We start from the raw sequence: 24,941 nt of genomic DNA, 5'->3' as shown, positions 1-24,941 counted from the left end.
GCAAGACCAGTAGCTAGAATCTGTTTAGGATCTTTTAGATCCTTGATTACAACATCATGAGGTGAAAATTCAACAATTTTGCCTTCACCTGAATGAGTTATCTGATAGACAGATAGAAGGTTGGAGGATAAGGTTGGAACACATAATACATCATTAAACTGACCATTGTCTAGATGAACAGTTCCAGTCCCTACAACACTAAGAGATCTATCATCACCAACATATATATTTTTGGTGTTACAATCTTTTAAAGAAGAAAACATGGCTTGGTTTTTGGCCATGTGATAAGAGGCTCCAGAATCAATGAGCCACTCATGAGAATGAGAAGAAGAAGAAGATACATTTAAAGCATAACCAGACTGAGATGATTGACAACGACATGCAGAAAGTGCCATTCCGGAAGTTGAAGTTGAAGTAGGCTCCACATGGATGTTATGTTTCTTCATTGCGGCTTCCAAGGCTTCCATCTTCTTAAAGCATTTAGATTCTAAGTGGCCATCTCGATTACAAAAGTTACAATGTCTGTCAGTCCTCTTCCATTTGTTTTTATTGGTCTTGTCATTTTGCTGAAATGATCTTTCATCTTGAGGCTGAGTTGGTTTAGGACCATTCCTTTGAGGATAAGACTTCTTAGGATTCTTTGAATTTGGTTGCTACTGGGCGGCTAACGCTTTCGAGGAAGAGTTTCCAAGATTAAGAAGACCAAGGTGTAAGAGTTTTTCTTGTTCTCTTATTAAGGAATCACAAAAAGAGTCAAAGGAAGGGGGTTTGTAGTCTTTGCCTTGACAAATGAAAGCTTCCCTTGTAGAATGGAAAGTGGAAACAAATACAGAGTAGGCTGGTCCCAACTTAGTAAGGATGGAATAAATAAGGTTACCATCTTCTTTCTTAACTTTAACACCTTCCAAGAGATATCTAAGGGTCTTGAATTTGGACAAGAAATCTTCAATGCAAGAAAAATTATTAGGATCCAAAGTAAGCAACTCATTCTCAAGTTGATGGGCTCTAATTTCATTTTTAATCCCAAAAACTTTAGCAAGTTTTTTTAATGCTTCATGAGGAGTTTCAATTTCTGCAATGTGGAATCTAAGATCAGGAGAAACAGACATTCCTATCAAACCACGTGCTTGATCTTGTCTATTTTCCCATTTTTCAGCCTTGTCTTCATCTTTGGGTTTCTTCTCTTGGTCTGTGGCTATTCTGAAGAGACCTTTACTTCTAAGTAAATCTCCCATGTAGGCTACCCATTGGAAGTAGTTAGTGCTGTCAAGAATGACTTGGCATGGACTTTCCATTTTTTGAAAAAAACCTGAAGCTAAAGATGCTGAAAGTAAGTGGTCCAATGGATAGATCTCGAAAAAATAGGCGGTTTTAAAAAAAACGGCTCTGAAAAAGGCTTCCGGATGAAGAAGTTATGGCTTTTTGAAAAAAAATTGTTGACGTTGCCGGCAAAGTGCGCGAATGTGCGGGAATGAAAAAATCCGCCCCCACAAAATGGAGACTTGAACCCAAGACCTCTACTCTCTTAAAAAGTCTTTGAACCAATTGATCTATACAAAATATTTGAGAGAGAGAGAGAGAGAGAGAGAGAGAGAGAGAGGGGGGGGGGGGGGGGGCCTCGATTTGCGTGCTTGCCTTGGGAAGGCTCTTTTCCCCTACAAAACACAAAACACAAAACGAATATGCAAAGAAAAACGAACCTTACGGCTCAAAGTTAGCTTTAGCCAAAAAACTAGAATTTTTAAAAAAAAAATCTCAAAGTTAGCTTTTAACCGAAAAACTAAATATTTTTCTCAATGTTTCTGATTTTCCAAGATCACACTAAGGTGCAGGGAAAAGAGCATACGCATGAGAAAAATCCTTTCTTTCTGTTTCTGATTTGCCCAGATCGCACAGAGTCGCAGGGCAAAGAGCATACGCAGAAATGAAAGGTATAGATCCGGGAAAAAAAAAGGCTAAATAAACCGAAACCGAAATAAGCAGAGAGAAAATGACAGTAAACTGCAAAAAAAACACTGTATACCTCCCGATCTGAAAAATGACGCAGCTAGGGCTACCAGAAACCTTTTCGCGTGAAACGAAAGGGGTTCCTCACTGAAACAGATGCTCCGAACGCAACAGAGCAGTCCTCTCGGCCCTAAAGCAGTCAGAAACAGCAGATCTAGGAAACGACAACCGCATGCAGTTCTACCGGCTTCAGATTTGGATCACCAACGGACGCGGCCCTCAAATAGCTCTGATACCATGTAGGAATTTACAGGGTAAGTTCCTCAGAAAGAATACCAAAAGGACACCGCTCACAACCAGATCTCAAATCAATACACCAGTATTTTTGACGTGGTTAAAACCCTCAGAGTGCAAGGAGGGAAACAGTCCACGGCCTGTCCCAACGTGGGTACAGACAATTTATTAATCAAAGAATGAAAATTTACATAAGCTTCTCTCATGCACGGATTACCCGAACAATGACCCTCCATGCGCTTTAAATAGAACTCATGGACCAATCGGGTGTCAAGCCACGGATCAAGTGTCGATAATACCGAGGTGAGAGTGAACCGTCGGATCACTACATATCGTGACCGTCGGATTGTAAGTTACAATATGTACAACGGTAAAGAAAGACACTTTACCTAACTCTATACCTAACTCTAAACTAGACCAAGTTGATCTTAACTATATCCTATGTGTCGGAATATCCTAACATTACATATATGACATGACTTGATCCCAATATTCCATACATGAATTAATTTTAAGATGATTACAACATGAGTCTTCTCATGGCTAATACACCAGCAAAATAGAACAATAACGATGAATGATTTTTGCAAAATCACACAAGTGTGATCTCCTCAATGTAGGCCCTATATAATGATATGACATCCATGTGCAATAATCTATGTTTTGTGTAGTATCTCATCCATAATCAAGGATCTCATCAATGAAGTTTTTGTAGCAAAATCATGATAATCATCAACAATTACCATGCATCATATAGGTTAGATATAAGCCATGCTTAATTAAATATCATTAAGCAGATAATCATCAACAATTACCATGCATTATATCTATTCTACTTAATGGCTTGTGATGCTGGAGGTGCTCCTTATTTTCACATATGTTGATGGATGGAGAGAGTATGTTATGCTGCCTATAGTGATTTTGTCTAAGAAATTGATATGTTTTTCTGATTGTGGTTCTTCCTATATGTGGAGAAAGTGTGTTTGTATTAGTGGCATGAGGTCAAGGGAATATATTTCAAATAAAAATTTATCTTATCTGGTTATTGTTGTTGCTTTTTGTATTACTTAGATGTATTGCATACTTGGCCATGTGTTGATGATATTGAATTGATTGATGTTACATTGTCTTATCTGCTTAATGATATTTAATCATGGTTAGATGGGGCTAGGTTAAGACCAAGTATTCTTAACCTTGATTATGTTTGACATTATGTAGATATGTTCTATATTCATGAACATGTATTTGATAGATATAACAATTAGCTTCTAGTTATAGTTGGATTCGTTAAGGAATTGGAGTCCCTTGAGAGATGATATGTGTATGTGTTCAGTTACAAGGCAGTGTGCTTGGCACAATAGGGAAGATAACTAGTGTATTATTATGGTTATTTATGAATTGAGAAATATGGCAAAAGATACTGCCATGAAATCTTGAAGAAGGCCCATGTTTAGCTATCCCTTGGAAGAATTGGGACACATGGGGATTGAGTCATGGTGTTTGTTGCTAGTCTTGTGCTTTCAGTGTTTTGTGATTTTATTGAACTTGATTTGTAGTTTCATTTATGTATAGTGCATGGCCATGCCACTTTATTTGTGGTGTTGTATTGCTATTGGTTTTCATGTTCTTCTTCTTGTTTGTTTCTTGTCGTTGCCTTTTATGTTTCGAGGGACTTGGGAATTGGTTGGGAAGGAGGAAGTTAATGGAGCTCGGGGAGAGATGGATGAAGCCAAATAGATATTGTAAGACCTGAATGAAGCTTAGTATACAAATAAAGGAATTTATCTTAACCTTTACCTTACAATATCCCAATGTCCCTACTCACAGACTCCTCTGTGACTCTGAAGTTTAAATTTTCGACTTGGGCATGCCCGTCGTTGAAGCTTCGTGGAAATGCCATTTCCACTTGATTGTCATAGCCTTGAAACCTCTGTAGAAAAGGCATCCAGCCTGTCTCCTCTAGAATACCCTTGCATTGTTCATACTTTGTGCTACGCACAAATTGACCAAAGGTAGGTCTGTGCTTATCTTCTCCCATGGTGCCTGCGTTCAGCTGCAATTTCCCTTTCTCCCAATTGTCTACAATGTTGGTCTCTTACTGATTCTTTACCCATGATCGCAGTCTCCCTCTATTTTAATTGTGGATGAATGATCGTCATGATGATAGATTGGATATGTGGGATCGATTGCCATTATGGTGATCATCCCATCCTCAATTGGTTTGGAGCGTGGATACTTGATTACAATGTGCGATCACCTTGAGGGAGTGTGTGAGTATCTCGGCTGAGAGGTGGCGTGTCATCCTCATGATGGCCGAGGGTCACCATGAAACGATGGCCAAGCAGGAGAGTAGACATCATCACATAGCAAGGATAGACCATGAGAGGTGGTGGTTATGGTTCGTGTCCTATCAATGTGCTGGAGGATAACCACTTATGGGAATGGGAATAGACGGGTAAGGGAGTAGGATATATGATTATGGTGATCTTAGGATAGATTCAGAGGCATACTTCTATGATTTACATTTTAACCACCTATCAGTTAAATTTAAGTAGAATAAAAGCACGTACCTAAACTACTTTAATGATTTTGTGTTGAGTGTGTAATCGTATATGCTTAAGTAATGCCTATTATAATTGTGTGCTACTAATTTGATCCTGGAAAGTTGCCATGTTGTAACTTTGGTGAGTTGAGTACTGATTCCATGAATCTGTACTTACACAGAGTGAATTGCTAACCATGATCATTCTTCAACTGCTAGTGAAGACAGGTCCTGACTCAGAAAAATGTTGTCATATATAAAAATGATTTCTTTTATGATGAAGGAGGCTTCTTTGCACATATTGTGACAGCAAAAGTGCAATTATAGGACACAAATTTAGACCAAATCTCAGGACCCTCGTATGTAATATAAGTTTGATTTTGGATAGAGCATGGAACATAGGCATTTTGAACAGAGCATGTTGAATTAGAATTCTGGGATCCTCATACAAACACAACTGAATCCATTCATAGTATAAGGCAATGGCTGTCTCACATGATTTGGAACCTTCAAATTTAATTCCATAGACTGGGCTGCTCATTATTTTCAGAAAATGAGAACTGCTCATCAATCCATGGATTTTAACCAGGCCTGGAATGAAGACTTCCTGGCGCATTTCTTCTTTAGGGAGATGGAAATCACCAGAAACAGACCTCCATGGGGGCTTCTTTTTTGTAGTTTTTCCTTTGGGCCTGTCAAAGAATAATTCAGTGCCTAAAGGATCCCTAAACTACTACTACCTTATTATTTAACAAGCATAAAGTAGTCAGTGCTCAAGCCATTCATGTTTAGAGTGTCTAAATTTCCCATAGTAGAATCCAGGGGGTTTCCTTTCCATAAACATTTCCTTGAGCCTGGAAAAGAACGATTCTATACTCAAGGAATCCCTAACTAACACTGGTCCATATTATTTACGATCCTGAACCAATCAATGCTCGGGAGCTTCATGTTTAGAGTCTGAAGGATTCCAAAGAAGACTCCACTGGTTCCTTTTCCATAAATAATCCACTAGACTTGGATCAAGGAATAAACTTTCTCTTGGTGAATTCCTCCTCTATTCTATATGGGTTGTGGGGAGTACTACCTACAGATATAAAAGTGGCATCCCACTGGTTTATATATATATATATATATATATATATATATATATATATATATATATATATATATATATATATATATATATATATAATGAGCAAGGCGTTGATCATTAGCATGAATGAGCTCCAATGCTAGATCCCTTCGAACTTCCTACAAAAAATAATCACGTGAAAGTGGTTTATTATAAAATTTAAGTCGATGGCCATTTACTATAAAAGAAGTCTTGTCATCATCGATAATACAATTATGAACTAAGCCGTTATCAAAAACTTTAGTTACCTCATACGGTCCTAACCATCTAGTAGAAAGTTTACCTTTGAAATGCTTAAACTTACTATCATATAACAAGGCCCAATCACCTCGACGAGAGACTTTCTTATTGATAAATTTGTCATGCCATCGGGCTCTTTGGTTTTGTACTAATGCTGTTCTGTGGTAGGCATATTTTTGGATCTCAATAAGCTCGTTCAATTGCATCAATCTCTATTCTTGAGCCTCATTTAAATTCATGCCCAACTGAGTGGTAGTTCTGAATGTGTTTAATTGGAATTCAATGGGAAAGAGTACTTGTTTACCATATACTAACTCATAAGGTGTGTGTCCGGTTACATTCCTCCAAGTGATCTCGTAGGCCATAGTGCTTCTGGTAATTTTTCTGCCCAATATTTGTGATGCAGTTGAATTGTTTTTGTAAGGAGGGATTCTGAAACTTTGTTTGTAGACTCGACTTTCCCATTAGCGTGGGGGTGGTAAGGGGTTGATTTGTGGTGCCTAACTTGATATTTCTCTGTGAGTGCCTTGACCAACTTTGAAGTAAATTGGGTTCCTTGATCAGTGACAATTTCATAAGGCACCCCAAATCTTGTAAAGATGTCCTCGAACAAAAACTCTACTATTGCCTTTTCAGTGGCAGCATACAATGCTTTAGCCTCGACAGACTTGGTGAATTAATCAATGTTCACCAAAATATATTTCTTCTTATTTGACATTGGGGAGATGGGCCCTACAAAGTCCAATGCCCACTTCTCAAAGGGTTCACTGGAAATTTGTGGTTGAAGAGGCATTTCAATGGAGGCAACTGGTCTCCCCTTTCATTTTCAAGAGTCACAACTCAAAACAAAATTCTTGGGATCTTTAAATAGGGTAGGCCAATAGTATCCGGTACGGAGAACTTTATATGTCACTCTTTTATTAGCAAAATGGACACCACTAGGCTTGTTTTGACTGGCACTTAATATATCATGCATTTCATCATCCCGCCCACACCGCCTCATAATGAAATCTGGCCCCGTATAAAATAGATCTCCCTCAATTTGGGTGAAAATAGCACTACACTGTACTATATCATGCCTCTCTTGGGCTGAGATGTTTTGAGGTAGTTTTACTAATACCAGATAATTGGCAACATTAGCGAACCAACGAGTAATAGTAGAAATGGAAAATAGAGATTCATCTGGGAATTCATCGAGCATTGGCATTGGTGTGCTTCCCTACGTAAGATTCAAATGAGATAAGAAATCAGCTACCAAGTTATCTCTTCCAAGCCTATCAATTATAGTTATATTGAATTCTTGTAGAAGCAACAACCATCTAGTTATCCTACCATTAGTAATAGGTTTATTCATTAAAAATATAACAACAGATTGGTCGGTATGGACAAATGTCTCATAATTGGTAATATACTGTCTAAACTTTCCTATAGCATGCACAATTTCTAACAACTCTTTTTCAGTAACTCTACAATTTAATTCAGCAGGAGAGAGATTTTTGCTAACAAAGTAAATGGCATAGGGAAAGTTACCCTCCCTTTGTTTGAAAACTACTCCTAGAGCAGTATTCGAAGCATCTGTACAAATATGAAAAGGTAAGGACCAATTTGGCCCTCTTAGCACTGAATCTATATACAATATCCCTTTTAGTACTTGAAAAGCCTATTGAAAATTAACATTCCATACAAAGTTAGCATCTTTAGTTAACAATTTAAATAATGGTGCTGCAATTATAGTGAAATTATCAATAAATCGTTGATAATATCCTGTGTGCCCTAGAAAATTTCTTGCCTCTTTTTGTGAGCTTGGAATAGGGATACATGAAATTATCTCAATTTTTGTTGGGTCAACTTGAATCCCTTCAAATGGCACATGATGGCCTAGAACAATTCCCTTAGTTTGCATCATTCTACATTTATCGCTACTAAGGGATAGATCAGCTTCTTGACAATAGATCAATACTTTCTCTAGATTCTCCAAAGCCTATGGGAAGACATCTTCATAGACCGTGAAGTCATCCATATAGGCTTCCACACAATCATCGAGCAGATTAGAGAAAATGCCAAGTACAATTGTTTGGAAAGTGGCGGGGGCATTACAAAGACCAAAGGGAAGGACTATATATGCATAAGTACCTAATGGGCATGTGAATGTAGTCTTCTCCTGGTCTTCTTCAGCTATTTGTAACTGATTATACCCGTTGTAGCCATCTAGAAAAGAAAAATATTTCTTACCTAAAAGCATGTCGAAAACTTGATCGATGAAGGGAAATGGAAAATAGTTGCGCAATGTGGCTTTGCTTAGTTCTCTGTAGTCAACACAGATCCACCACTTTTTGTTCTTCTTTGGAACTACTACCAGAGGTGACACCCACTTACTATCAGAAATGGGGTAGATGAAATCTGTGGCCAAAAGTTTTTGAAGCTCCTCCTTGACAATGTCTTTTAATTTTGGGTTCATACGCCTTTGTGGCTGCCGAACATGTCTCATTTCTTCATTTGTATAAATATGGTGGATGCAAATGTCTAGATGTATACCACTCATATCCAAGTAATTCCATGCGAATGCTCTGGTATTTTCACGAACCATACTCATCAATTGTTGATTTTTCTCTACAATCAATCCTGCACCAATATGTAAAATTTTCCCTTCAAATAGTTGCACTGGTTTTGTGGTGAGATCATGGCTTTCCTCCATTGCTGTAAATGAGGTGAAGATGGTTGGGTGGAAGGTTTCCTAAAAATAATCATTAGACACAATCTGATAACCATTAAAAGAGATGAGATAATTGATACAAGAGCTATTCGCTAAAAAATGTTGCAAAACATGCTCATCAAAATGCTCCTGGAGACCTCTAGACTGATATAATGTTAACAAGGGGAACATGCAGTCTTTGTCTGCATATGGGTTTTTGAGCCATAATGGTACTTCGGCAGTTGTCTGATCAGGTGGAAAAATAGACAATGTTTTGTTTTGAGGACCATTAGAAATGATCATTTCCCCATTTCTACATCCTATGATGGCATCAGTCATTGTCATCCATGGCCACCCTAGGACTACTAGGTGTCCAGGTCTAGAGGTTTTTGGGGAAATGACTATAAAAGCTATGGGGTATTTCCAAGAGGCAATAGTAACTACTATGCCCTCCAGGGATCCTATTGGTCTAACGACAAATTTATTTTCCATTTCTAAAAAGATAGGGGTGGTTTTAAGTCTAGGTAGTTGTAATGACATCATTGTTTCATAAGTTATTGCATTTATTGCTGCCCCTAGATCTACAAGAGTGTTTGATGGAAGTACTCCATTTATCTCAATAGTGACTATGGGGTTCCCAGGGTCATTGTATTTGACAGGCATGTCAAAGATCATAGTGGACATTTGGCTCATGATTTTGACATTCTGGTTCTTATGCCCCTTTCTTCCCAGTTTCTTAATGCAGAGATCCTTGACAATTTTGGTGTATATGGGAATGTCTCTAATTGCTTGTAAAAGTGGGATTTTAATACAGACATTCCTAAGTTCATTTTCCAGGTCATATTCAAGCAGGACCTCTTCTTTCTTTACTATTAGTCTTTTCGGGTACAGTGGTTCATGTGATTCTTCTTCCTTCTTCCTTCTGTGGTTGTTTTTCATTTTGTGAATGATTTTTGGATGATGTGGAGGGTACCTCTTCTTGAATGACAACAACTAATTTTCCTTTGTTGACTATCTTTCCTGACCGTAACTAGATTTCGTTCATAGGAATGGTAGTGATCATGTATGTAGGAAAAGGGTGAATATCAATATTTTGCACTGGTTGGGGTAACCTATTATGATTTGGGTTAGGTACGGGTTGCGCAGGAAACAATGTAGGATGGGGTGGACTTATAGTAGCAGGTGCCTACGAAGATGATGGGTTAGTAGGTGCAGGTAATAATTGATACAAAGGATGTGGGGGCAACGTAGGTTTTTGATACATATTAGGTTTATACGCTTGTCGATAGGTTTTCTTGGTCGGATTATATGAAGTACTTGGCATATTTGGATAAGGCACATAGAATTAGGGTTGGGCTTGATAGTTGTTGGCATAGGGGTTTGACCTCCAATTTTGGCCCCAAGAAATATTTTGTGGCTATTGAGCAACCCAAGGAGGGTGGGATGTAGGAAAAGTCCATGGCTGAGTCTAGCTATAACCTTGAGGATTTGGATCTAGAAACACATTCTGACTCTGGCCTCTCTAGGTGGGTCCTTTGGTTGCTTGAGATTGGTCAACAGTTTCAACGTTACCCTTGTAGTAAGATGGGAAGTGATGGGCACTTCTTGGTCATGTGTTCTAGGGTACAGATTCCACAAACCTCAATGGTTTTTAAAGGCATTCCCTTTCTGCATGTTTATGCCTACACTTGGAACAAAAGACTCGCATGGCTACCTTCTCAGCTTTTTGCTTTTGTTTAATTTTCATGGTGTCTAGGTGGTCACTGATTGTGTTTAAGATATTAGTTCCAAAGTTTTCTAATTGGATTCCCAGCTCAACTCTTGTAACAACATTAGCCACAGTTTTCCTTTTCACATAGTCTCTAGAATTGTCTCTAAGTTCTTGAATCTTTTTACCTACTTTGGCTTGGCTTCTAGAATAGGTGTGACACAACTTAATGAATTCAAAAAATTACTTTGTATAAATGTCTCCACCGCTGAGTAGGTTTAATGTTTCAATGCAGTCGTCTCTCAGCCCTTTTAGGAACACTGTTATGATAATATTTTCATCTAGGTTGGACCCACGAGATTTGCGGAATTTGTATAGGAACCATTCAAGATACTCTTCTAGGTTTTCATGTTCATTTTGCTGCATCCTAAGGATATCATTGATGTCCCTACTTTTACAAAAGTCTTGATATTTTTTAAGAAAAATTGATCTCATGTCATCTCATGTGTATATAGTGTGTTGCCCTAGACTCATGAACCACCTAAGGGCAACATTTTTTAATGTGGCGGAAATAATTTATGTTTATGAGCATCATCATAATAATTATAACTGCGACATAAAATATCGAATTCAAAAAGAAAGGCATCGAGATCTTTAGATGATTTACTGTAGAACAATGGGAGAGATGCCATTGGAATGCTTTTCATTGTGATGTCATGAGTCACATCTAGGATAGGGAATTCAAAGATAACCTCCTCTTCATCTTCCTGGTTGCCTCCTCTATAGAGATTCCCATTGCGTCAAGGACCTTCTCCCTCTTCTTAGTGTTCTTCGTTGTGTCTGTCCTCCCCATCTTGGTGATCCATCTCTGCAACCGGAATCCATTGGGGTTTGTTGATTATAGAGTGAACAGGGGGTATTGGAACATGGTTGATGTTGGTTGATTGCTCGTCCAAGAGGTCTTGTTGTTCTACTAGTTCTTCTACAGGGTTGTCAAAGATAATCTGTTGAATGATCCTTTCCCCTCGATCTAAGAATTCCTGATCCGAAAGCATGTTGGCATCAACACTTCCTCCTTCTTGTCTCAGTCTTGCATACCAATTAGCAACAATATGGATGGGCATATTAACTGATCCAAAAGTTGTAGGAAATTTAGAACTAGAAATAAATCTACCCTCGCTATCCCTAGGTCTACCTGTACTCCTATGCATAAAGATAAAGAAAATAGAAATTCAAGAACAAGTAGTGATCAGTTAGACTTTGGAGCAACCCCACAAATGTGGATGCATGGTTCTTCACTCACTTCTTACCATACACTCTCCGCCCTCTGACAGTTTTGCAAGATCTTGAAACTGAAATGATAATGGTTACCTGAATAAGAAATGACAACTTCCTTGAGAATGATGCAAAAATGTTGAGAGATTAAATTTACGAATTAAAACTCTTAATATGAATTGTCAATCTGGGTGCACGAGTTTCCTTGCACTTTATTTGTTCAAAGCTAGATTAGAGTTTTAACATTTCCTTTTAATAATCAATGAAGTAATAAATACATTAATACCTTTCAAACTTAAAAGAAATCAAGCACCTAACTAACATAAGCATACCCAACAATCAAATTTAATCTAGAGACTTCAGAAATCTTTACAAACTCTGCCTAGCATTAAAATATGAACTCAACAGGCTACTAAACTATTTACTACTGATTTCAAGTGATGAAAGTGAACTCCTAATCACACAAGACTCAATCAATCAAACACTCAAATTCTAGTTCTAACTCTTTTAGTTTACACTCAAAAGAAATAAAGATCCACTACTTCTAATAGCAATTCAATCCTCACCCAAACAAGCAATCTATACCTAATGACTCATTACCCTACTAACCAAGGATTTTGATGTTAAGTACTGAACTAAACAACACTCTATTTCACTCTTTTATCTCACTAACTTAATATTCTATTCTTAATAAAACCACCTAAAGGTCCTAATTAATCATCGTAATGAGAACACTTTTCAGCATTTAGTCTACTTAATACATAGCAATCCAATCAAACAGTTATAAGAAATTGTATTTTAAATCTCTTTGTAATCACACCCTCCTCACTTGCAAGTAACTCTATTTGAAATCTATCCATTGCTTGTTAAAATCCAATTGACATTTAACTATGGGACATGTAATCAAGCACTCAATGAAACAAGGGAAATCAATTATCCAACTAAACTAATGAAATCAACTATCACATGAAACAAGGGAATTAATAATCCAACTAAAAAAATGAAAGCAACTAATCACACAAAGTAGGGGAACTAATGAAATCAACTAATCACACAAAGCACTCTTTTGTATTCTGTGTTCAATCCACATAGTCTATTGATCAATCTAAGAATCTATTTGCCAAATGAAACTGGACTAAAGCGACAATAAATCATTCAACACTTCTGAAAGCAATGTTTTATTTGTATGTACACTTATGCAGATAACTTAATCATCAATCCAATAAACTTAAAGTCAAACCAAGTTTATGCTAATCATAGTGTTCAAAAAATCAACAAGTATTTCCTTATGTCACACTACCTGCAAAACAATTCAACAGAGAGTCAACCGATCCAATTTTTAGAGGAAACGAAGAAAAGATTTAGGAATAGACTAATCTCACTCTAATTAACTTGAATCCCATTCATCCCTAATCTCTGAAGATGTTATTCAATTTAAGTATTAAAAGTGATTTCGGCACTGTCAGTGGATAAACAAACTCTTCTCAGATAACAAATGACCATGTAGTACGGTAGATTCCATGTACATCTATGTCAATTGCAAATCAATACAATGGCAAGGTTCATGAGCAGAGCATAACTTTGTTCCGACAGAAAAAAGAGAATAACATAGGAATTTAGTTGTGGATTATGAAAATGAAGGGGTTTTTAAAAGCATAAACACATTTGCATACTCTGAGAAACCGAACTAAGATAATTCTCACACAACAAACTAAACTGAAACTAAATCGCAGTGAATGAAGGATCAACTCTAACTAACACACATAATTACCTCTTATGCAATGTACAAAGCTAACCCAGATAGGTGGGCCCGACCACACTTGGGAGCTAGCTAATTTATAGTAAAGGAGATATTTCGAATGCAATCAACTTGTCGTCATCGACAATTTATCAAACATTTAATTCGAATTCAAGGCAGAACCATTGTAGACATTTTTGATTAAAAATAAGTCATGAAATACACAGTAATCACTCCAATGTTTGTGCACTAGCTTTAAAATATTACATCCAACCTTTTATAGGCATTTAATTAAGTTTAAACAACTAAATTAAAGATGTTAAATTGTAATAGCCCAACTAATCTACTTCTTCAGATCAGATGGTTTGAATCACTGCTCCAAATTGGTTCAACAACTTCCAACTGATTCTAATCTTAGCGTTTGCTACAGTCGGAGAGGATAATCATGGCTCCTTGGTGTAGCTGGAATCGAATGCGTTCAGGTATGGTTGGACGCAGTCTTTCCATGTAGAAACATGCAGCCGCTTATCTTCTATGCTGTTAGGTATCGAACTCAAGATAACTCTTGGTTCACTGCCTGCTGCTTCCTACTGTCATCCTGCACATCTCTGGAAGGTTTACACTTCGATCATAATAATAAGTTAGTTGAGGGAGTAGCTACTTATATTTACTTAATTTCACCAATAAATAGCAAAATATAATCATAAAAGACTTTACCTCAAAATGGAGATTACAACAATGATTAGGATAGTAGAATAGAAAGTAAGTGGGTTTGGTGGTGGCAAAAAGGTCTAAGGAGGGATAGAAAACGGTAGTGATAGGAACAAATCGGGGAATCAATAGTATGATGATCATGATCATGCTAATGCTTATGTTTATATATATATGTATGCATGTATGTATGTATGTCATAACCTGATATGGTCATGAAGGAGCGTGCTTGTTTTATGCTAATGTTATTGTCTAACAGGGTCATCAAGGATCATTCTTGTGGAAGAATGATTTTTTGTGTAGGTGAATGACATCAAGAGGTTCTTGGTATTATGAGGAATCAAGCGGGAAGAGTAGCCTTGATAGATCTATGAGGTCAATATCATGTGGATATAAATTAATATTATGTGTTTATACCATCCCTTTGTTTATGTTATGGATATGCTATGTTGAGAAATGTATCAGCCAAATGAAAGAAGTGTGAGTTGTGGCATGCTGGGAGAAGAGTGGATAGTGGAAAGGCACTAGAAGTAACGTTGCTTCATAGACTCAGTGTGGTATCTAGATGTGTAGCACTATGGTTGCATATATGTTGTACATGTTGTATATCAGTGCTATGTACATATGGTGTTGTGTGCATGTTGTGTGTGTGGTACTATGTACATATGGTGTTATGTACATGTTGCATATGTGGTGTTTTGTACATGTTGTATATGTAGTGTTGCGTACATATGTCTTTGTGTGCATGTTGTACATGTAGTGTTATGTACATGTCGTGTCGTGTGAATTATTATACATGTGGTGGCATGTGCATGTGGTGTTGTGTACATGTTGTACATGGGGTGTTCTTTGCAGGTTGTGTTGTGTACATGTCATGCATGTGGTGTTGTGTACATGCCATGCATGTGGTGTTCTGTACATGTCGTGCATGTGGTATTCTATACACATTGTGCAATGTACATGTGCTATTGTTTACATTTTATACATGTTGTGTTGTGTATATGTGTTATCATGTTGCAGGTGTTGTGTAGTAGTTGTATCATGAAATGCATATTCATGCTATTATATGGTGTGTACGTATGTGTATTGTATTGTACACTAGGTGTAGGTGTAGGTGTATTTGTTGTGTTGTACATCGAGTGCAAGTGTATGTATAGTGTTGTATATTGGGTGTACGTTTATTTGTTGTGTTGTACACTGGGTGTAGGTGTATGTATGGAATTGTACATTGGGTGTTGATGTATGTGTTGTGTTGTACACTATGTATGTGTATGTGTTCTATAGTGTGATGGGACATGAAGGTATGGTATTATCTAGGCCCTTGTGGTTTCTATTGCAGGATGAGGTTGTTTAGTATTTGGATTCCATTGTTCTTGTTATTAACGGTAGAGGCAATTTAGTCTCTGGATACCCTTTTTGTTGATATTGAGGGTTGAGGTGGTTTAGTCTTGGGATACCCTTTATGTTGATATTGAGGGTTCAGGCAGTTTAGTCTCAGGATATCGTTGTTTCTATTGAGGGTTGAGGCGATTTGGTATTGGGATACCCTTGTTGTTGATACTGAGGGAGGAATCAATTGAGTCTCTAGATTCCCTCATTCCTTAGAGAGAAGGCACTAGGGGATTGCCGAGTTTCTTAACCGATTCAGTGTGTGTATAGAAAGGATAATGAACAAAGGAAAAATTAAAGAACCATTTGAAATATAAATATAAATATTTTATTTAAGTTTTTAATTATGCATGTGACCTATGATTCTAATTTATAATGGTTGTGTTTTGAGCTAACAAGATGAGATATATTTATACATGATGATTTAATCAAACAACTAGTTTGATTTTCTATAGTAGGAAGTAAACAAAAAATTCAAGTGTACCTTATTGACAAGCCACCAATGATGTATGATTTAAAATTATTTCAATTAGTTTTTAATCTAGTAACAACTATGTGCTTGGGACAGGAAAGAATGTAAATGCCAAGTTTGGGTAGTTGAAAATTCCTAGTGTGGGTGGTTGAAACTGACTGGAAGAATTAGCAGCAAAAAATGGAATTGGAACATGCAACAATATGTTGGTAAAGCATTGAGGAATAGGGCCATTATGGGACACTTGTACCCAATAGTGTCTATTGATTTCCATGAGCATGTTATGACTGGTATGATGGTTTTGAAACAGGGATATGCCTTATTTTTTGGACCTTTTGATGTGAGGAAACCTTGTCAAAGGATGGATCTCCTAGGAAAAGGGATGTCGGGGAACTTGGAAGGTGAGCGACTGCGTGGAAGGGTGTGACCAAATTTCCGAAGAGTCTATGTAGCAGAAAAGGGAAGGTTGGGGGATGGACTTATTTTTGTCAATAGCATTGCCAGATGGAATAAAAACACATTGGTAGCATGCCCTGGAATAATGAACTAGTAACTATTCACTAAGAGGACAAGTGGCACAGGGTTGTAGTCATGGAAAATTTTATGGGCTAATATTCATAGGTGGGCTAAGTTTCCATGATTTTTCCAAAAAAAAGATCCACCAATTTCCATATTTTATAAAAATGTTTTGCCCATATTTTATAATAGAAAATCATTTTACCTTAAAAATCTCCAAAATTCTATAGAGAGTATATATAAAATCATTATAAATTTGAATAATTTTACAAGTACATCAATAAAGTTTTTATAGTTTGCATATTAGGGACTGAGTGAGATTCACCAATGTTTTTAAAATTGAAGATAATTTTCCATCCTTAAAAGTTTCCCTAGTTGTAGCAATGGACATTCAATGAAGACTTTGATCCTTGCAATAGAATCTGGATTTCCTGGGAAGGAGGTGAATCTTGGTACTATTTTTCAGGGTGGAGGTGTGAGCCTCTAGATTCCCTTGTTGTGGATATAGGCATCATTTTATTTGATTCGCTAGTAAGAGAAAATCTACATATGTATATATATGTGTGTATTTTATTGTGAATAATATATCAAGCTATATTTATAAAGATCCATAAACAATATGGTTATTTATTGATTGAATCAAATGTACATACGTATATGTATTTACTATTGTAAATACTATTAGGTCCTTATAATACTAGTGTATTCCCTTTACTGTTATTACGTTAGCCACCTTTTGTTATTATTGTTCCCATGTATCCCACATGTTGTTTTTGGTGTTCCCTATAGAAGTCCACTATTTTTATTGTTGTTCCCTTACATTATTATTTTTATGTAGGATTTGATTATATTGTGAATCCTTGGAGTCTTATATATAGAAAGGAGGCCTTATCATTTGAATCATCAAATAATTGTTCATTTATGTAATGTAAATGAGGTTTCCCCCTCGAAGAGGATAATTTTTAATTCGTTGATCTGTCTTTTTTATGAGCTGGTTGCATAAGATTTGGTATTTGAGCTTTGGATTTTAAGGTTTCACTTATTCAAATGGGTCATCTTATAATTTTCTGTATAATGTTTTTTTATGACAGTTCAGAAGCTAAAATTTCAACCACGTGGAGAAGAAATCCTGGTTAACTTTGTGTACAAATTTTAGATCTGATTTGCTATATTTTATGATAAATGATCCAGGGAAGTTATGGTTTTTGTTGGCTCACTAACTCCATCTCAAATAGGTGACCTAGGGAAAATTGTCATAATTTTCGTTTGAGGCATCAGATTTGAATTCTATAAAAATTATATGAAATTGCACAGACTATAGTTTTTTCTGTAGCAATTTTAGGGTTGAATGTTGAAACAATGACATGTGGCATCCTGTGCAAATCGGGGAAAATTTTAAGAACCACCCTAAATTTATATGTATAATAAATGGGCGAATCCGCATGATACATAGGAAAAATGGGAGGCAATTTTATCGATAATATAATATGTATATATAATTTTGGCGAATTTCTCACCAGATTATATTATCTTGTAAAGTTAAGGTGAATATTTTAATAAATTATAAAACCTTGTAAGATCTTGGGAAATCTTTCACTGAATCATAAAACATTTTGAAGTCTTGACTGATGTTTTGTTAAAGTATGAAACCATATATGAGAATAGGAAAACATATTCATTAAATTGTAATATACTAACATACATGTTTGGAAAAAAGAAACATAATTTTCCCTTCCTACAAACAATGTTGCAAGTTTTAGTGGCCATGTTTGTCAAGGTTCTTAGTATACACTCTTTCATATTCTTCTATTAGTTTTGATAATATTCCATAACAAATTTCTTGTAGGTGTTGATCTTGACCACCAGTTCTATCAAGGTAGGAGAGATTAATCTTTTCTCTACCACTTTTGTCAAGCTATCAAATTTATTTCTTATTCCATATACTCCAACTATGAGATTAAAAAAAAAAAAAAAAAAAAAACACAACAACAACAACAAAAACAAAAAAAACAAAAACAAAAAAAACAAAAAAACAAAAAAAACAAAATAGAAAAAAACAAAAAAAAAAAACCATCAAGTTTGTTTACCCCAACACACCGACAAGTAGCAAGCCCCAACTATATAATATAAGAAAATAGTAGGTATACCAAAGGCCTAAAGGGGATCTAATGGAAAGAAGTGACCATTTTCAAAAGCCTTCAATCAATATATAAATATATAAATGTAGATTTATTATTATTTTAATCGGAAATATTTAATTAAATAATAAAATTTAATTATGTCTCTCCCAATCTAAATTTCTTATTAGCATAATTCACTACCTTCATACGTCTTGAATTTTTTAATAACGCGTTGTAACATGTGTATTAATTTCCTTTTTGGTGCACAATCTCTGCCTAACACCTACAAATCATTATGAAAAACTAAGAATAACAGAGAAGATGAAAGGTTGTACAAACCAACATATTTTTCTAACATCTAATCCAACATCATTACCTTAACTTTTTCATGAAGATATCATGTTGAGAACATTTGAAAAATGGTGGGAAATATGGGCATAAACTATCTCTTCTTCGACTATGATGTGGAAAGAGTGATAAGATTTCATTGTTTTGAATTTTTTTTTGTTAAATCAGAAAAACCAATATTAATGGAGATATTGATATTTTTTACTAAATTTTGTGAAGTGACTAAATGTAGCTTTAACCATTCACCTTAAAATGTTTTTTACAATATAATTTCCTAAGTATATTTAATATCTTCATTATCATAAAAACCAACCTATATCCATCTTAACTCCACATCTACCACTCTTAGAGGGATGAAATCTATTTATCTGTCTCAGCACTTGGTAGACCCAGAATTAATATGGATCTAACCTGATAGAATTTCCCCTTTAAATAGTCTATGCTCACATGAATACCATGGTATTACCATGGGTCAATACCATGGGTTATCATAAACCTGGAGCTTAAAAACTACTATTAGGAATTTATAAAAATTAATAAAATTAATAATTGATTCTTATTTTATTTTTTTATTTTAACCAAGTTAAAATGTTTAGGTGACATTAAATTACAAGATCAATTTTTACTCTTGATCTATCAAGCCCTGAGAGGAATCAAATATTTCTTCACTCTATGCTAGTTTGCATATCACGATATTTGATCTATGCTACTTTAATTCCCCCCTTTAAATAGGCTACATTCCACGTGAATACCATGGGTCAATACCATGTTCCATCTTTATTTTTATTAATACTAATATTAGGGTTAATAATGTTTTTTGCATGGTATTAATAATGATCTAGCGCATAATATTTGGCCGATAGGCTTCACCTAAATATAACACTTTTTTTTAGTGTCCTTAAATATAAGGGGACTTATGGAGTAAATAGAAAAAAATGTTTTATTTATTTACCATACCTCTCATTTATTTATATTTTTATTAATTTACCATACCTTTTTTATAAATATGGTATTTGGCCCATAGGATTCACTTAAATAAAACCTATTTTTTGAGCCTTCTTAAATAGAAAGATGGTTATAGACTAAATATAAAAAGAGGTTTTATTTATTTACCATACCTCTTGTTTATTTATATTTCTATTTATTTACCATACCTTTGGAGTTAGTATAAAAATAGGTTTTATTTATTTACCATACCTCCACTATATTTGTATTTTTATTTATTTACACCCTTCATTGTTCGTAGATATAAGGTCACTTATGGAGTAAATATAAAAAAGTGTTTTATTTATTTACCATACTTCTCATTTATTTATATTTTTATTAATTTACCATACCTCTTTTATAAATATGGTATTTGGCCCATAGGACTCACTTAAATAAACCTCCTTTATGAGCCTTCTTAAATAGAAATAGCGTTATGGACTAAATATAAAAAGAGGTTTTATTTATTTACCATACCTCTAGTTTATTTATATTTTTATTTATTTACCATAGCTTTGGAGTAAGTATGAAAAGAGGTTTTATTTATTTACCATACCTCCACTTTATTTATATTTTTATTTTTTGGGACCAAATACAACCTCTCAAACCACCTCCCAAACCAGAAAATGGGCAATTGCAAATGAATTTAACATTTAAAGGTAGAAAATTGGGTGATTGTAATGGAATATAACCTCCAAACCAGGCGAATCAGGTAAAATGAGTCTTTTCATAGTTTATCTGCCCCTTGTTTTTGGGCTAAAATGAAAAAAATAATTATTTTTTAAATAAAAGTTGGGTTAAATATATGAAATTGGTGTTTTATAAAAAATTATCCCCTCTAAAATGAAAAACCCATTAAATTTCACCCTTGGGCTAAAATTCACCCCTAAAATTTACCATGGTGCAAATTATCTGTACTGAACAAGTCCATAATTAGGCCATCATGGGAGATATAGAATAAATCTATATTGAAGAAACCAATGTTCGTCTGACTTATGTCATTGGAAAGATGATTCATAGGGCTATCACATGACAAAATTTCAAACCTTGGAAATATGAAATTACATAGCTATGACAATTGCAATATCGAGCTCCAAAAAATCAAGAAAAAGGTGTGCATATTTTAAATCGTGTCATAACTTTTGTTTGAAAAATCAATTTGAAGTGTATCAAAGGGAAAATTGAATCATATATATAAGTATTTCGTTCTAAATTCCTCCAAAAAAAAAAAATTCTACACCCATTAAGCCTTCATAAATCTCTACCATGATGCATGAAGAGGAAGAATTGCATCGTGAAATATCAAAATTACGAGACAAAGTGCAACAAATTTCGCTCTCACAAAGAGAAACCAAAGATGACATGGATGGTTTAAAACAAGACATAGAAGGTTTTAAGGATGGCATGGAAACTAATATGGATCATTTGAAATCCTACGTGGAAGGCTTGAAGGAAGGTTTGACAAAGTTGTTGCAAGTAAGGCTCCCCAGTGGTGACAAGGTAATCCATGAAAATCACGATGAGGACAAAAGGAATAAAAATTATGATTTTAGGGACTCAATGTGGGGTTTAAGAACCACCACATTCCAAAGATAGATATGAGGAAGTTTTATGGTAAGGATCTAGTAACATGGATACTACAGATGGAGTAATATTTTGATCTAAATGAAGTGCAACACACACAAAAGGTATGCATTGCATATTTATATTTAGAACCTAATCAATTTATATGGTATGGATGGATTTTTCTCATAAACCACTCATCCCTTGGTCAAATTTTATGGATGATATGATAACACATTGTGAGGATACAAAGAGAAACATCTTCTTTAGCCAATTGATAATCTCAAACAAAAGGGTTCAATGGCGGAGAACATTGAGGACTTCTGAAGTTTGAATGTTAGGGTAGATGATATTCTAGAGGAGCATAGGATTGATGTATATATAAATACTTTTAAGGATAACATATAACATGAGATTCACCTTTGGGAGCCTGATTCCTTAGACAAGGCATTCAGGGTGGCAACGGAAGCTGAAAGAAAAATTATGGCAACAAGGAAATATACCACTCATAGCTATAAAGATGTAAGTGTTGATACTCCTAGCCTTCCAAAACCTACAAGGTTTACGCCACAAAAATTGGAGAAAAATAGATAAAAATGGCTTTGTTACAGTTGTGATAGAAATTACACTAAAGTTCATAATTTTGGTAAGAACAAATTGTTCTACATAGATTGTGAAGAGGATAAAGAAAAGGAACAATAAAAATCAAAAGAGGAAGATATAAACTAGGAACCAACCCTAGAGAAAGAAGAAATGAATCCGACCATATCTTGCAATGCATTGGAAGGAATTACTGCTCCTAAAACTCTCAATATATAAGGATATATCAAGAAGAAAAGGTTAATAGTGTTGATTGATTCAGGTATTACTCATAATTTATCCATTATAAGATATCTAACGAATTTAATTACTCCTTATATCTATCACCAAAGTGTCAAGTGATGGTTGCAAATGGAGGAACCATAAATTCCTTTTGAAATTGCCATAATATCAAGATAACTATGGGGGAATATGTATTGAATATTCCAATACTTTCCATTCCAATGGGTGGTGTTGATGTTGTACTAGGAGTCCAATGGTTACAATATTTGGGGACAATAGATTTTAGTTTTCAAGAACTTTTCTTTAAATTTTTTTGGGAAGGAAAGGAAGTTGAATAACGAGTATCGAAAGAAAACAAAGAAAGAAAATAAACTCTAATGGCATAAAAATATTTTGAAGAAAGAAAAACGAGGTGTAATTGCACAATTATGCTCACCAGAGGTTCAAAAATCAAAATCATATATTTCTCGAGATCCCAAAAAATCCTTGGAAAAACATTCCAAGCTATTTGGAACTCCCAAAGGCCTCCCACCTATCCATGATCATGGTCATTCTATTCATTTGATTCTAGGAAGTGTTCTTATAAAAATAAAACCTTATAGATATTCTTATGCCAAAAGAGTGAAATTGAAAATATGGTTGCAAAAATTCTATCAGTTGGTATAATTTAACCCAATTAAAGTTTTTTCTCTGCTCCAGCAGTACTAGTGCATAACAAGGCTAGATCACGATGTATGTGTTTGGATTATATGGAGCACTACAAGCTCACTATTAAAGATAAATTTCCAACTCCTACGATTGATGAATTGTTGGATGAATAACATGGATCAATTCAATTCACCAAGATGGATCTTCGTTGAGGATATCATCAAATTGCAATGATGACTAGAGACATTCCAAAAACAACATTCAAAAACCTTAGGGTCATTATGTATTTCTGGTTATGCCTTTTGGCCTTACTAATGCACCTTAGACATTTCAAGGTTTGATGAATTCCATTTTCAAACCCTTACAATCTTTTTGTTAGTATTTTTTGATGATATACTAATCTACAACATGTCCTGGAAGGATCATGTTCAACATGGTGACAGGGTGCTGAAATTATTTGAGGAGAAACAATTATATGCAAAAACCTCCAAACTTTTCTTTGGATTACATGCTGTGGAATATTTGGGTCATATTGTATCTCATGAGGGTGCTAAGGTAGACCCTAACAAAATTAAATCCATTAAGAAATGGAAAATATCGACAACCATAAAGCATCTTCAAGGATTTCTCAGGTTGACAGGGCATTACTGTAAGTTTTTTAAGAATTATGGGAGAATAACAACAAATCTAACACCACTACTAAATAAAGATGCATTTTCTTTGACTCCAAGAGCAATTCAGCCCTTTGAACATATTAAAGATGAAATGTTCCAAGCACCCGTATTAGCTACACCTAACTTCACAAAAACATTTATTGTGGAATGTGATGCTTGAGGAAATGGAGTTGGTATTGTTTTAATGCAAGGAGGAAGACCCATTGATTTTTAAAGTCATCTAATTAAGGGAAAGTATTTACAAAAACCTATTTATGAGAAGGAAATGTTGGCAATACTACATGCACTAAAGAAATGGAAACCTTACCTAATGGGACAACACTTCAAGGTAAAAATATATCGTGATATTCTTAAATAATGGTCGGATTAGTACCTGTGATTAACAGGTTCAGCGTGGGCTGGAAAGAAACAGCGGCAGCGATGAGTAAATGACCAAACATGCTGCAACCTAGGGATCATCGGGATGCTCTTTCGCTCTATAGGGATCGGGGTGAGAAGTGGGGCATAGCACAATTTGGGAGGGAGGAGGGTTTGGTTCGCCCACCAGCCAGGGCGACTTATCCTGCCATAGTGTACTCCTATTACACCAGCAACCGATGCTTGTCGAGCATATGATGATGCGTGAATAGCCTTATTCTTTTCTTTTTTCATCGAATATTGAATCGAGGGAGGAAAGGGTGGTAGATGGTAATGCGATGTCCTACGCCGCGCGTTCCCACCGAACCCGTGCTGCGCCACGGAAAGGGCATCGGAAGATGGGTGAATCAGGAGAATGGAAGGAGTGTTGGGCTTCGGGAGGTAAGTAACTAAAAGCATCCTTCTCGGGTTGTACATGGATGTAGCTCAATAAAGAAACTGTGTCTGGCCAGCACGGTTCCTTCCATCCTGTCCCCAACACTCAGCAAATACTCAAAAGAGAGGGAGGGGACAAAGAGTGATTGAATGCAGGGAAACATGCAGACAAGAATGAAATGAAGTGGGCTAAGGCCGGATGAAAGGGGGGAAGGAAGATAATGATAGGGAGGTGATGGTTCCTAAAGTCAGATTTGGTAGGGGATTATTAACACAACTGATGGATGGCAACGAGGGAGCCGAAGAGTTCAGAAGGAGATAACATTTCTACTAC

Source organism: Pinus tabuliformis, chromosome 5_1 (assembly GCF_031772625.1).
Source record: "Pinus tabuliformis cultivar Carrire ecotype Pingquan chromosome 5_1, CPIR1, whole genome shotgun sequence".
NCBI classification, from domain to species: Eukaryota; Viridiplantae; Streptophyta; class Pinopsida; order Pinales; family Pinaceae; genus Pinus; species Pinus tabuliformis.
Note: the sequence above shows the minus strand (reverse complement) of the source record.